General features: G+C 47.5%; 1 protein-coding gene across 7 annotated transcripts in view; it reads left to right on the top strand.

Annotated features, from left to right (window-relative positions):
- Positions 1 to 770, top strand: part of LOC110527734 (ubiquitin carboxyl-terminal hydrolase 54) — a 117,880-nt gene extending 117,110 nt beyond the window's left edge. For all 7 annotated transcript variants that reach the window (XM_090238417.1, XM_090238410.1, XM_090238415.1 and 4 more), the window contains one exon: positions 1 to 770. This exon is cut by the window's left edge and continues 2,274 nt beyond it. The gene's annotated coding sequence lies outside the window, so the exon portion shown is untranslated.
- Positions 771 to 15,104: the final 14,334 nt, after the last annotated feature.

Genomic DNA, 15,104 nt, shown 5'->3' with positions numbered 1-15,104 from the left:
ATTAGAGCCCCAATTACAGTGAAGTCACTTTTTTGGCTTGGGAGGAAAAGCGAGCTACAGCCTTACAAAATACACTTACGTTATCTACAATCTGAAATGGAGGAAATTACTAAATGATGTTTTTTTTTGCTTTCTACAATATTGCTGATTTTTGTTTTGGAATATTTGTACAGGTATTTTTCTACACTGTAGATATGACCGAGGGAATATGAAGAGAATGGAGCTTAGTGAAGAAAGTTGAGTGTCTTAAGATAAAACAATTGCTAAAATCATCTGTTAAATAAAGAATTTAGGATGCTCAACTGCAGTGCAATTCACCGGGTGCGAGTGGTGTTGTCCTTCTTTGGGGAAAACAGTCTCTAAAACAGAAATGTAATTGGATTGTTGCAGATGTTTAACACTTAACCAAAGAGTGCCACTTTAGTGAGTCATTTTGATGAAAAGGAATTAATAATCCTTAGTTTGTGTACATTATGCAACACTGCCCCCTCGTGGATTGTCAGTAGAAGAGCAGGTGACAGGTGTCCATTTTCTTTTATTTAACATGCTAATAAACAGATACTGCGACAGCTGAACAGTGTAAATTTGTGTACAGATAATGATATCCTTCGAACTTAAATGTTAAGAGGGTGTGTTTTCTTGGTAATATAAAGGAAGGGTTGACAGATTTCCATTTTGGACTTAGTTTGTAAATGCTGTGCTAGCAGATGGAACTTGTATTTTTGCAATAAAGTTGTTACAAAGTGCTCCAAACAGGAGCAGAGTATGAAGATTGTCTGTTTCTGTGTGACTATGCTATACTATGCTATGTTGTAGGCTACAACTAGGGCCCAGCATTTTTCCATGTCAGATCATGTGATCAGGAAAAGCTCCTGACTCTTAAGATGCTCTATAGCCCCCATACTCAACTGGCTGACCGCGATCAATACGGACCGTATTGGAACCGTCTGGTTTCGACCCCATATCATATAAACACACATAAGACAAGCAAAAATGTGTAGAATTGTAGGAAAGGATCTTTAAAACAGCAACACAAATATTCCTGCCCTGTAAAATGTTTTATAATTGCAGGAAATTAGCTTTAAAACCCCACAATTTTCACTCCGCCAACAAGAGGGGTGTGAACAGTTTGGGGTTGCATGGGCTGCGAGGTGGGGCTTCATTACACACGATAAATCACAATATCCATCCGGAAATGTGTGTGACAGAACCTTCTCAAATTGTAACCGTGCTCTATAGGTTAGTCACTCACTGACCTTAGGCCGTGTAAAGATTATATGACACATCTGCTTGTGGCCAGTAAGGCTGAGAATGACTACAACAATGTCCTGCTCCCTCCTTTAGTAAAAAAAAAAAAAAGCGCCCCAACTTGAGAATTTGGACAAATGTCAAAAGAAAGAACAGTTAACTTAGTGCTTGCTGACTTTTACCTCAAATGGCAGTGTGTGAATACCAGTGTTTGCACATGAGAATGCCTTTGTGTGTGTATCTGTCAGGGAGAGAAACTTTTAATCTCCATGTCCAGCTCTTTCTCAGCCAGCCTTCAGACTGCAGGGCCTTGAATGAAGCACACAGAATATAATACACCCCGGGAGGCGCCGAGTGAGGGAGGACTATGAAAATATAACTTAATGCTGTTTATACCCTCCCGCTGAAACTAACCCTGTTGGGTGAGGACAGTTTATACTATACACTGCAGTCTACAGTATGGTCACGGTCACAGCTGGAGTGGCTGTTTCCACTTCATTGGGTTTGCTGGATTTGCAGGATTTCATTCCAGCTTAGCTCTAAACCTGATTTAACGAATCAGCCATTCATGGGCTCTGCTCAGAAGGATGAAATGCTCAGAACATTCCAGATAGAAATGAGGTGACACCATTACCTTTTCTCCAAAGGGTAATCCACACAGAATATTTCTATATAAACGCTTTGTAACCTTGCATCCTCCGTCCGTCCTGAATAAACTCATGCTCTTGAATGTAGATCAAAGTTATGTGGAACCAGGCATGTTAGATCTGAGCTGGAACACATGTCTGCATAGTACATGTCTGCATAGTGCACACAGCTGTCAGGACTGCCCTTCTCTGCTCTAGTGGGTAAAATACAGGGACTTTCCTGTTTAGGGTAGTTAAGATTATCTCTTTGTAGACACTCTGATGAGATATTCTGTTGTACTAATTCTGTTAGTGACCCATAGAGTGTGTCCAGTATATTACCTCTGCTCAGAGGCAAAACCATAGTGTGCCTAAAAAAAGAGCTATCTAAAAACCTAAAACGGTTCAGAAATGTTGTGAAATAGCACAGTTACAAATAGAAATCAAACTGGATGGACATCAGAAATAGAGGAAGGACTAAAAACAAACAAAATATAACAATTGTACAATAGATTGTGTCTGTAAAATGTGTATAATGTCATGTACTGTCATGTTGTGTCTTGTTTCTGTCCTTTCCCTTCACCCTGTCTCCCTCTGCTGGTCGTTGTTAGGTTACCTTTTCTCCCCCTCTTTCCCCCAGCTGTGCCTTGTCTCCTCCTAACTACCTCGTCACCCCTTTTCCCACCTGTTCCCTTTTTTCCCTCTGATTAGTCCTCTATATCTCTCTCTGTTTCTGCTCCTGTCTTTGTCGGATTCTTGTTTGTGTTGTTCATGCCTGAAACCAGACTATCGTCATGTTTGCTGCAACCTTGTCCTGTCCTGTCGGAACCTGCCGGTCCATCTGAGCCTACGTTTTGTTTTGTTATTAAAGAAGCTCTGTTTACGTTAATTCGCTTTTGGGTCCTCATTCACGCATCGTAACAGAAGAATCCGACCAAGAATGGACCCAGCGACTTCGGATCCTCTCCACTCAGCCGTCGAGATCCAGGGAGCGATGCTAGGCAGACACAAGCAGGAATTGTCTGCTGCTCGACATGCCGTTGAGACCCTGGCCACCCAAGTCTCCAACCTCACAGAACAGGTTCACCATCTCCGCCTCGATCCACCGGCCACTTCCAGGGCTTTCGAATCTCCGGAGCCCAGAATCAATAACCCGCCGTGTTACTCTGGGGAGCCCACTGAATGCCGCTCATTCCTCACCCAGTGTGATATTGTGTTTTCTCTCCAGCCCAACACTTACGCCAGGAGCACTGCTCGTGTCGCCTACGTCATATCTCTCCTTACTGGACGGGCTCGTGAGTGGGGCACGGCAATCTGGGAGGCAAGGGCTGAGTGTACTAACCAGTATCAGGACTTTAAGGAGGAGATGATACGGGTTTTTGATCGATCTGTTTTTGGGGAGGAGGCTTCCAGGGCCCTGTCTTCCCTATGTCAAGGTAATCGATCCATAACAGACTACTCTATTGAGTTTCGCACTCTTGCTGCCTCCAGTGGCTGGAACGAGCCGGCTTTGCTCGCTCGTTTTCTGGAGGGTCTCCGCGCAGAGGTAAAGGATGAGATTCTCTCCCGGGAGGTTCCTTCCAGCGTGGATTCCTTGATTGAACTCGCTATTCGCATTGAGCGACGGGTTGATCTTCGTCACCGAGCTCGTGGAAAGGAGCTCGCGTTCTCCGTTGCCCCCCTCTCCGCATCACTACCATCTTCCTCTGCCGACTCGGGAGCTGAGCCTATGCAGCTGGGAGGTAGCCGCATCTCGACTAAGGAGAGGGAACGGAGAATCACCAACCGCCTCTGTCTCTATTGCGGTTCTGCTGGTCATTTTGTCACTTCATGTCCAGTAAAAGCCAGAGCTCATCAGTAAGCGGAGGGCTACTGGTGAGCGCTACTACTCCTGTCTCTCCTTCAAGATCCTGCACTACCTTGTCGGTCCATCTACGCTGGACTGGTTCGTCAGCTTCCTGCAGTGCCTTAATAGACTCTGGGGCGGAGGGCTGTTTTATGGACGAGACCTGGGCTCGGGAACATGACATTCCTCTCAGACAGTTAAGGGAGTCCACGGCCTTGTTCGCCCTGGATGGTAGTCCTCTCCCCAGGATTCAGCGTGAGACGCTACCTTTAACCCTCACTGTTTCTGGTAATCATAGCGAAACCATTTCTTTTTTAATTTTTCGTTCACCTTTTACACCTGTTGTTTTGGGCCATCCCTGGCTAGTTTGTCATAATCCTTCCATTAATTGGTCTAGTAATTCTATCCTCTCCTGGAACGTCTCTTGTCATGTGAAATGTTTAATGTCTGCTATCCCTCCTGTTTCCTCTGTCTCTTCTTCACAGGAGGAGCCTGGTGATTTGACAGGGGTGCCGGAGGAATATCACGATCTGCGCACGGTGTTCAGTCGGTCCAGGGCCACCTCTCTTCCTCCACACCGGTCGTATGATTGTAGTATTGATCTCCTTCCGGGAACCACTCCCCCCCGGGGTAGACTATACTCTCTGTCGGCTCCCGAACGTAAGGCTCTCGAAGATTATTTGTCTGTAGCTCTTGCCGCCGGTACCATAGTCCCCTCCTCCTCTCCCGCCGGAGCGGGGTTCTTTTTTGTTAAGAAGAAGGACGGGTCCCTGCGCCCCTGCATAGATTATCGAGGGCTGAATGACATAACAGTGAAGAATCGTTATCCGCTTCCTCTTATGTCTTCAGCCTTCGAGATCCTGCAGGGAGCCAGGTTTTTCACTAAGTTGGACCTTCGTAACGCTTACCATCTCGTGCGCATCAGGGAGGGGGACGAGTGGAAGACGGCGTTTAACACTCCGTTAGGGCACTTTGAATACCGGGTTCTTCCTTTCGGCCTCGCTGACGCTCCAGCTGTCTTTCAGGCATTAGTCAATGATGTCCTGAGAGACATGCTGAACATCTTTGTTTTCGTTTACCTTGACGACATCCTGATTTTTTCACCGTCACTCCAGATTCATGTTCAGCACGTTCGACGTGTCCTCCAGCGCCTTTTAGAGAATTGTCTTTTTGTGAAGGCTGAGAAGTGCTCTTTTCATGCCTCCTCCGTCACATTTCTCGGTTCTGTTATTTCCGCTGAAGGCATTAAGATGGATCCCGCTAAGGTCCAAGCTGTCATTGATTGGCCCGCCCCTAAGTCACGCGTCGAGCTGCAGCGCTTTCTCGGCTTCGCGAACTTCTATCGTCGTTTCATCCGTAACTTCGGTCAGGTGGCAGCTCCTCTCACAGCCCTTACTTCTGTCAAGACGTGCTTTAAGTGGTCCGTTTCCGCCCAGGGAGCTTTTGATCTCCTCAAGAATCGTTTTACATCCGCTCCTATCCTTGTTACACCTGACGTCTCTAGACAGTTCGTTGTCGAGGTTGACGCGTCAGAGGTGGGCGTGGGAGCCATTCTTTCTCAGCGCTCCCTCTCTGACGACAAGGTCCACCCATGCGCGTATTTTTCTCATCGCCTGTCGCCGTCGGAACGTAACTATGATGTGGGAAACCGCGAACTGCTCGCCATCCGGTTAGCCCTAGGCGAATGGCGACAGTGGTTGGAGGGGGCGACCGTTCCTTTTGTCGTTTGGACTGACCATAGGAACCTTGAGTACATCCGTTCTGCCAAACGACTTAATGCGCGTCAGGCGCGTTGGGCGCTGTTTTTCGCTCGTTTCGAGTTCGTGATTTCTTATCGTCCGGGCTCTAAGAACACCAAGCCTGATGCTTTATCTCGTCTCTTCAGTTCTTCAGTAGCCTCCACTGACCCCGAGGGGATTCTCCCTGAGGGGCGTGTTGTCGGGTTGACTGTCTGGGGAATTGAGAGGCAGGTAAAGCAAGCGCTCACTCACACTCCGTCGCCGCGCGCTTGTCCTAGGAACCTTCTTTTCGTTCCCGTTCCTACTCGTCTGGCCGTTCTTCAGTGGGCTCACTCTGCCAAGTTAGCCGGCCACCCTGGCGTTCGGGGTACGCTTGCTTCCATTCGCCAGCGTTTTTGGTGGCCCACCCGGGAGCATGACACGCGTCGTTTCGTGGCTGCTTGTTCGGTCTGCGCGCAGACTAAGTCCGGTAACTCCCCTCCTGCCGGCCGTCTCAGGCCGCTTCCCATTCCCTCTCGACCGTGGTCTCACATCGCCTTAGATTTTGTCACCGGACTGCCTTCGTCAGCGGGGAAGACTGTTATTCTTACGGTTGTCGACAGGTTCTCTAAGGCGGCTCATTTTATTCCCCTTGCTAAGCTTCCTTCTGCTAAAGAGACGGCACAAATCATCATCGAGAATGTTTTCAGAATTCATGGCCTTCCGTCAGACGTCGTTTCGGACAGAGGTCCGCAATTCACGTCTCAATTTTGGAGGGAGTTTTGCCGTTTGATTGGGGCTTCCGTCAGTCTCTCTTCCGGCTTTCACCCCCAGTCTAACGGTCAAGCAGAACGGGCCAATCAGACTATTGGTCGCATCTTACGCAGTCTTTCTTTTCGCAACCCTGCGTCTTGGTCAGAACAGCTCCCCTGGGCAGAATACGCCCACAACTCGCTTCCTTCGTCTGCGACCGGGCTATCTCCTTTTCAGAGTAGCCTCGGGTACCAGCCTCCGCTGTTCTCATCTCAGTTCGCCGAGTCCAGCGTCCCCTCCGCTCAGGCTTTTGTCCAACGTTGCGAGCGCACCTGGAAGAGGGTCAGGTCTGCACTTTGCCGTTATAGGGCGCAGACTGTGAGGGCTGCTAATAAGCGTAGAACTAAGAGTCCTAGATATTGTCGCGGTCAGAGAGTTTGGCTCTCCACTCAGAACCTTCCCCTTAAGACCACTTCTCGCAAGTTGACCCCGCGGTTCATTGGTCCGTTCCGTATTTCTCGGATCATTAATCCTGTCGCAGTTCGACTTCTTCTTCCGCGATATCTTCGTCGCGTCCACCCGGTCTTCCATGTCTCCTGTGTCAAGCCCGTTCTTCGCGCCCCCGCTCGTCTTCCCCCCCCCCCCCATCCTTGTCGAGGGCGCACCCATCTACAGGGTCCGTAGGATTTTGGACATGCGTCCTCGGGGCCGTGGTCATCAGTACCTAGTAGATTGGGAGGGGTACGGTCCTGAGGAGAGGAGTTGGGTTCCCTCTCGGGACGTGCTGGACCGTGCGCTGATCGATGATTTCCTCCGTTGCCGCCAGGTTTCCTCCTCGAGTGCGCCAGGAGGCGCTCGGTGAGTGGGGGGGTACTGTCATGTACTGTCATGTTGTGTCTTGTTTCTGTCCTTTCCCTTCACCCTGTCTCCCTCTGCTGGTCGTTGTTAGGTTACCTTTTCTCCCCCTCTTTCCCCCAGCTGTGCCTTGTCTCCTCCTAACTACCTCGTCACCCCTTTTCCCACCTGTTCCCTTTTTTCCCTCTGATTAGTCCTCTATATCTCTCTCTGTTTCTGCTCCTGTCTTTGTCGGATTCTTGTTTGTGTTGTTCATGCCTGAAACCAGACTATCGTCATGTTTGCTGCAACCTTGTCCTGTCCTGTCGGAACCTGCCGGTCCATCTGAGCCTACGTTTTGTTTTGTTATTAAAGAAGCTCTGTTTACGTTAATTCGCTTTTGGGTCCTCATTCACGCATCGTAACATATAATATGTATAAACTGAAGGTAGAAGCCTAAGTGTTATTGTTCATTAGTTTACTCCAATTGAGGGAAGGGTGGTAGGGTTTGCAGGGAATAATACAGGTATATTCTAAACAAAGTATGTATATGTGTGTGTGTGTATGTATTTATATATACAGTGCCTTGCGAAAGTATTCGGCCCCCTTGAACTTTGCGACCTTTTGCCACATTTCAGGCTTCAAACATAAAGATATAAAACTGTATTTTTTTGTGAACAATCAACAACAAGTGGGACACAATCATGAAGTGGAACGACATTTATTGGATATTTCAAACTTTTTTAACAAATCAAAAACTGAAAAATTGGGCGTGCAAAATTATTCAGCCCCTTTACTTTCAGTGCAGCAAACTCTCTCCAGAAGTTCAGTGAGGATCTCTGAATGATCCAATGTTGACCTAAATGACTACTGATGATGTAAAATACAATCCACCTGTGTGTAATCAAGTCTCTGTATAAATGCACCTGCACTGTGATAGTCTCAGAGGTCCGTTAAAAGCGCAGAGAGCATCATGAAGAACAAGGAACACACCAGGCAGGTCCGAGATACTGTTGTGAAGAAGTTTTAAGCCGGATTTGGATACAAAAAGATTTCCCAAGCTTTAAACATCCCAAGGAGCACTGTGCAAGCGATAATATTGAAATGGAAGGAGTATCAGACCACTGCAAATCTACCAAGACCTGGCCGTCCCTCTAAACTTTCAGCTCATACAAGGAGAAGACTGATCAGAGATGCAGCCAAGAGGCCCATGATCACTCTGGATGAACTGCAGAGATCTACAGCTGAGGTGGGAGACTCTGTCCATAGGACAACAATCAGTCGTATATTGCACAAATCTGGCCTTTATGGAAGAGTGGCAAGAAAGCCATTTCTTAAAGATATCCATAAAAAGTGTTGTTTAAAGTTTGCCACGAGCCACCTGGGAGACACACCAAACATGTGGAAGAAGGTGCTCTGGTCAGATGAAACCAAAATGTAACTTTTTGGCAACAATGCAAAACATTATGTTTGGCGTAAAAGCAACACAGCTCATCACCCTGAACACACCATCCACACTGTCAAACATGGTGGTGGCAGCATCATGGTTTGGGCCTGCTTTTCTTCAGCAGGGACAGGGAAGATGGTTAAAATTGATGGGAAGATGGATGGAGCCAAATAAAGGACCATTCTGGAAGAAAACCTGATGGAATCTGCAAAAGACCTGAGACTGGGACGGAGATTTGTCTTCCAACAAGACAATGATCCAAAACATAAAGCAAAATCTACAATGGAATGGTTCAAAAATAAACATATCCAGGTGTTAGAATTTCCAAGTCAAAGTCCAGACCTGAATCCAATCGAAAATCTGTGGAAAGAACTGAAAACTGCTGTTCACAAATGCTCTCCATCCAACCTCACTGAGCTCGAGCTGTTTTGCAAGGAGGAATGGGAAAAAATTTCAGTCTCTCGATGTGCAAAACTGATAGAGACATACCCCAAGCGACTTACAGCTGTAATCGCAGCAAAAGGTGGCGCTACAAAGTATTAACTTAAGGGGGCTGAATCATTTTGCACGCCCAATTTTTCAGTTTTTGATTTCTTAAAAAAGTTTGAAATATCCAATAAATGTCATTCCACTTCATGATTGTGTCCCACTTGTTGTTGATTCTTCACAAAAAAATACAGTTTTATATCTTTATGTTTGAAGCCTGAAATGTGGCAAAAGGTCGCAAAGTTCAAGGGGGCCGAATACTTTCGCAAGGCACTGTACGTGCCTGCATGCGTAAAAGCAGGAGCTTCCCCCTACCCAGCTACCAAGCTTCCATCCACCCGACAACCCCAGCCCCAGAAACCAAGATTCCCACCCCTTCCCACCCACCGCATCTAGAAACCAGGATTCCCACCCCTTCCCACCCAACGCATCTAGAAACCAAAGTTGCTTGAACCCCCACACCATCCACCCATGGACTGCCCCTTCCCCCACACCATCCACCCATGGACTGCCCCTTCCCCCACACCATCCACCCATGGACTGCCCTTTCCCCCGCACCCTCCACCCATGGACTGCCCCTTCCCCCGCACCCTCCACCCATGGACTGCCCCTTCCCCCACACCCTCCACCCATGGACTGCCCCTTCCCCCACACCATCCACCCATGGACTGCCCCTTCCCCCACACCCTCCACCCATGGACTGCCCCTTCCCCCACACCATCCACCCATGGACGGCCCCTTCCCCCACACCCTCCACCCATGGACTGCCCCTTCCCCCACACCATCCACCCATGGACTGCCTCTTCCCCCACACCCTCCACCCATGGACTGCCCCTTCCCCCACACCATCCACCCATGGACTGCCCCTTCCCCCGCACCCTCCACCCATGGACTGCCCCTTCCCCCGCACCCTCCTCCCATGGACTGCCCCTTCCCCCACACCCTCCACCCATGGACTGCCCCTTCCCCCACACCCTCCACCCATGGACTGCCCCTTCCCCCACACCATCCACCCATGGACTGCCCCTTCCCCCGCACCCTCAACCCATGGACTGCCCCTTCCCCTGCACCCTCCACCCATGGACTGCCCCTTCCCCCGCACTCTCCACCCATGGACTGCCCCTTCCCCCGCACTCTCCACCCATGGACTGCCCCTTCCCCCGCACCCTCCACCCATGGACTGCCCCTTCCCCCGCACTCTCCACCCATGGACTGCCCCTTCCCCCACACCCTCCACCCATGGACTGCCCCTTCCCCCACACCCTCCACCAATGGACTGCCCCTTCCCCCACACCCTCCACCCATGGACTGCCCCTTCCCCCACACCCTCCACCCATGGACTGCCCCTTCCCCCACACCCTCCACCCATGGACTGCCCCTTCCCCCACACCCTCCACCCATGGACTGCCCATTCCCCCGCACACACAATGTCAATTGTTTCACCACATTGGGGTATCGTGTTGAGTTGTAGATCAGTTATGCAGGGATGTTTCACTTTTGCACCGTCCTAACCCAAACCTACATCATCCGTACTCTACAGCACAGGATTCTGACTGAATGTTTGTGTCTGTGTCTGTGTTGCAGGTGCGCCACTATGACTCAGTGAAATGGGTGTCGACAGACAAGGAAGCCCACTTCATGGATAAGGCCATAGTCACCACATTCATGAGACTCTTCAAATACATCACCAGATCCAACAGGGCTGGTGTGTGTGTGTGTGTGTATTTTTGTGTGTGTACATCTATTTGTGTGTGTGTGTGCATGCATATGCATGAGTCTGTTTCCATGCTTGTGTGTCTACCTGGCAAGATGTGTTTACCCATACATTTTTCCGATAGGCATCAACATTGACATGACAGTCCCAGTGATTGTCGAGGAGATGAAGAGGATTTCACGGTCATTTGTTTACACCCTCAGCTTTGTCATGCCATCTGCCCATCACATGACTCCTCCCCAACCCACTGATGACAAGGTAAGGCCCAATAGACCCCTACACCCTATGCCCTATGCACTTGTGGAGATCTGAGAGGATTTGATTGGTTTAAGCAATATGGTGAACTTCCACTTAGTCTATCAGAGGGTAAGGTGGAGCTATTACCATATTGCTGACTGTCAAAAACGTGTCAACCTGACAAGTGCATAGGGTGTAGGGTCAAGGGGTCCATTTGGGATTGGCCTAACACTCTATATAACTGATTTTAACCTGGATGCCTCAGATCTGTACATTCTGTATAGCCAACTCTTACATGGTCATTGTCATTGCATGTTTACTCTGTGTCACCAAATGCAGTCATTCCGAGCATGTATAGAATATGATTGTCTATCAGACCTGGGTTCCTGTAGTCTATCTTTAAAATACTTTGATTCAGATTTTCTAGAGTGCCAGATGGGTGCGGTTTGCACTTTTGGGACTATTCCATTGTTGCCATTATGCAAGACAAGCTCATTTGAGCGCAGCTTAAGTATTTTAAATAATACAAAGACTTTTTCAACTAGGGATGCACAATACATCGGTAAGCATATCGGAATTGGTCGAAATTAGCTAAAAATGCCAACAACGGCATCGGTCCGATGTCTAATTGTCTAAATGTCTAAAAAAAACAACTTTGTCATTATAGGGTATTGTGTGTAGATGGATGAGGGATTTTTTTTTTTTATAATACTATTACATAACAAAAATGTGGAAAACGTCAAGGGGTCTGAATACTTTCCGAATGCACTGTTGCTCCATTCTACTGTATTTGATTTTTTCCCTCTTGTTGTTTTATTTGTATTATTATTTTGAATTGCTGCATCATTGGGAAGGCCTCGTAAGCAAGCATTTCACGGTAACACCAATTGTATTTGGCTCATGTGACAAATAAAATCTGATTTGATTCATGTAGAGCTGTGACTGAGTACTTCATGGCTAAAAATGATACACGACCCTGAAGAAATCCTTTAGGGTCAGCTGGATGATAGAGAGGGCTGGGTTCCCAGGCAGAACTGCAATCTTCTTAAGATAATTTCTCCACAGCTGATCAGCCACTGTCTAAGTTGAGGCAAGATGATAGTTGACTCAAGGTGATAGTTGAGGCAAGGTGAGAGTTGAGGCAAGGTGATAGTTGACGGAAGGTGATAGTTGAGGCAAGATGATAGTTGAGGCAAGGTGATAGTTGACGCAAGGTGATAGTTGACGCAAGGTGATAGTTGAGGCAAGGTGATAGTTGAGGCAAGGTGATAGTTGAGGCAAGGTGATAGTTGAGGCAAGGTGATAGTTGAGGCAAGGTGATAGTTGAGGCAAGGTGGTGATAGATGAGGCAAGGTGGTGATAGATGAGGCAAGGTGATAGTTGAGGCAAGGTGATAGTTGAGGCAAAGTGATAGTTGAGGCAAGGTGATAGCTGAGGCAAGGTGGTGATAGATGAGGCAAGGTGATAGTTGAGGCAAGGTGATAGTTGAGGCAAGGTGGTGATAGTTGAGGCAAGGTGGTGATAGATGAGGCAAGGTGATAGTTGAGGCAAGGTGATAGTTGAGGCAAGGTGATAGTTGAGGCAAGGTGGTGATAGATGAGGCAGGGTGTTAGATGAAAAAAGTAGAACCGCACTCAAGGTCCAAAATTTTTATTTTCATTGTATTTTTCTGTAAATAGCCCTATAAATACAGGTAAAGGGGAAAGAAATATATCGGCCATTGGCTTTTAAAAATGTGGAAAAGCAGGTCATTGTAGGGATACTGTATATTACGCTCTTCCAGTGAGGCTTATGGGCCAATAGAGATGTGGACCAACAGTTCTGGGGCTGGTGGGTCAGGACACAGTCAGCACCCCAGGTGGTGTTTGCATCAGGTGCCAGTCATGCTGAAGTCCTGAGTCCACTGGGGTGGAGGGGGTCCCATTGAGAGAGAGGATCAGTACCACCTGATGATGCTGTTATTATATCATGATGCATTATGATGATGCTGTAAATAGTGCATGATGTGCAGCACTTATTATTTGATGTGGTATGACATGGTCTGACAATAGTTGTGGCTACACCTCTTTCTGACACCATAGCCTATTACAGAATACCCTATTACACCATATAATTAAATATATAATAATCACAACAACTAATAGGATTGAAGCGTGAGGATCAACTTCTCCACTGTTTTGGAACCCTGGCTACCACACTGTGAACAGCGTGAAGTGAACCCGTGCACATGCACCGATACTGTGCGTGACTGTGTGAGAGCAAAGTCTTGCATCTCGCTCATCTCAATATCTGAGGTGCTGTTCGTGGCATCATTTAGCTGAGTCCACCTTTTTAAAACAAGATCTCTCAAGACGTGATGGCTGGGTATGTTATACTTTTTTTCCCTTCACTGTTTCTGTTTACTCGCCAACTCTTTATGGAATTGTTATGCCAAACTGTAGTGAATTCCCACTCCCAGTGGTGCTGTCCCTCTGTTATCACATCTCAGACCTCACGCAACCCATCCCCGACAGTGCCAGAGTGAAAACAAAATAAAAAATCCCTGTGACCTCTGTGACCAGGCCACTGATAGGTTGCTAAGGGGGCGGACACCTGACAGCACTTCTGCCTGCTCAGATCCGAGACTCCTCAGTCTCTCTCCAGGTGAACATGTGTGATGGTGTGCCTGGACAGAAGTGGGTGTGACTATTGTAACTTGTTGTGTACTTAAACTTGTTATTGGCTGTAGTTATTTTGTCTAGTTGTCATGATGTTTTTGTTGTAAACATGCTCAGGAAGCATTCTCATATTCATACTATCCTTGGATATAAGAGCAACGTCAACTTACCAACATTACGACCAGGAATATGACTTTCCCAAAGTGGATCCTCTGTTTGGACCACCACCCAGGACATTGGATCGGATCCCAGTAGGCGACCCAAAACAACGGCGAGCAGAAGGGACAGATGGAGCGGCCTCCTGGTCAGGCTCCGTAGACGGGCACATCGCTCACCTCTCCCGAGTATAGACCTCAGGAGGCTGAAGAAATGTGGCTTGTCACCGAAAACACTCACAAACTTTTACAGATGCACAATTGAGAGCATCCTGTTGGGCTGTATCACCGCCTGGTACGACAACTGCTCCACTCACAACTGTAAGGCTCTCCAAAGGGTAGTGAGGTCTGCACAACGCATCACCGGGGGCAAACTACCTGCCCTCCAGGACACCTACACCACCCGATGTCACAGGAAGGCCAAAAAGATCATCAAGGACAACAACCACCCGAGCCACTGCCTGTTCACTATCATCCAGATGCGAGGTCAGTACAGGTGCATCAAAGCTGGGACCGAGAGACTGAAAAACAGCGTCTATCTCAAGGCCATCCGACTGTTAAACAGCATAGAGTGGCTGCTGCTAACATACTGACTCAAATCTCTAGCCACTTTAATAAAATTGGATGTAATAAATGTATCACTAGTCACTTTTAACAATGACACTATATATAATGTTTACATACCCTACATTACTCATCTCATATGTACAGTGAGGGAATAAAGTATTTGATCCCCTGCTGATTTTGTGCGTTTGCTCAAATCTATAATTTTAATGTATATACTGTACTCTATACCATCTACTGCATCTTGCCAATGCCGCACGGCCATCGCTCATCCATATATATTTATATGTACATATTCTTATTCATTCCTTTACACTTCTGTGTATAAGGTAGTTGTTGTGAAATTGTTAGATTACTTGTTAGATATTACTGCACGGTCGGAACTAGAAGCACAAGCATTTCGCTACTCTCGCATTAACATCTGCTAACTGTGTGTATGTGACCAATAACATTTAATTTTATTTGATATAGATTGCTCTAGTTTGCTATTCACTGTTAAATTCCGCATTGCATTGTATTTCTACCGTATGCATTGTATTGCTACTGAATACTGTATGAACAGTATTCTTTCATATCGCTCTTTGCACAGAACCATGTCCACCTCATATGTCCTCTGGAAATAAAGATCCTTCTTGTGTGTAACTTCGGTGTAATTCCTCTGACCAGCAAAGGTCGCACTGGATTTGTGACTTATTGGCACCACTATGGTAGCATACAGAGAGTTCACAGTGGACTTGCCATCCAGACCTCCGCCCTATTCACCAGCATGCTGAGTAAATGCAGCTTCCGGTTGTGGGGAGGATTCAAATAAAGTATTTA

The sequence above is a fragment of the Oncorhynchus mykiss genome, chromosome 1 (assembly GCF_057628025.1).
Source record: "Oncorhynchus mykiss isolate SJ-2025 chromosome 1, ASM5762802v1, whole genome shotgun sequence".
Taxonomy (NCBI): Eukaryota; Metazoa; Chordata; class Actinopteri; order Salmoniformes; family Salmonidae; genus Oncorhynchus; species Oncorhynchus mykiss.
This window is presented reverse-complemented; position numbering and strand designations above follow the sequence as displayed.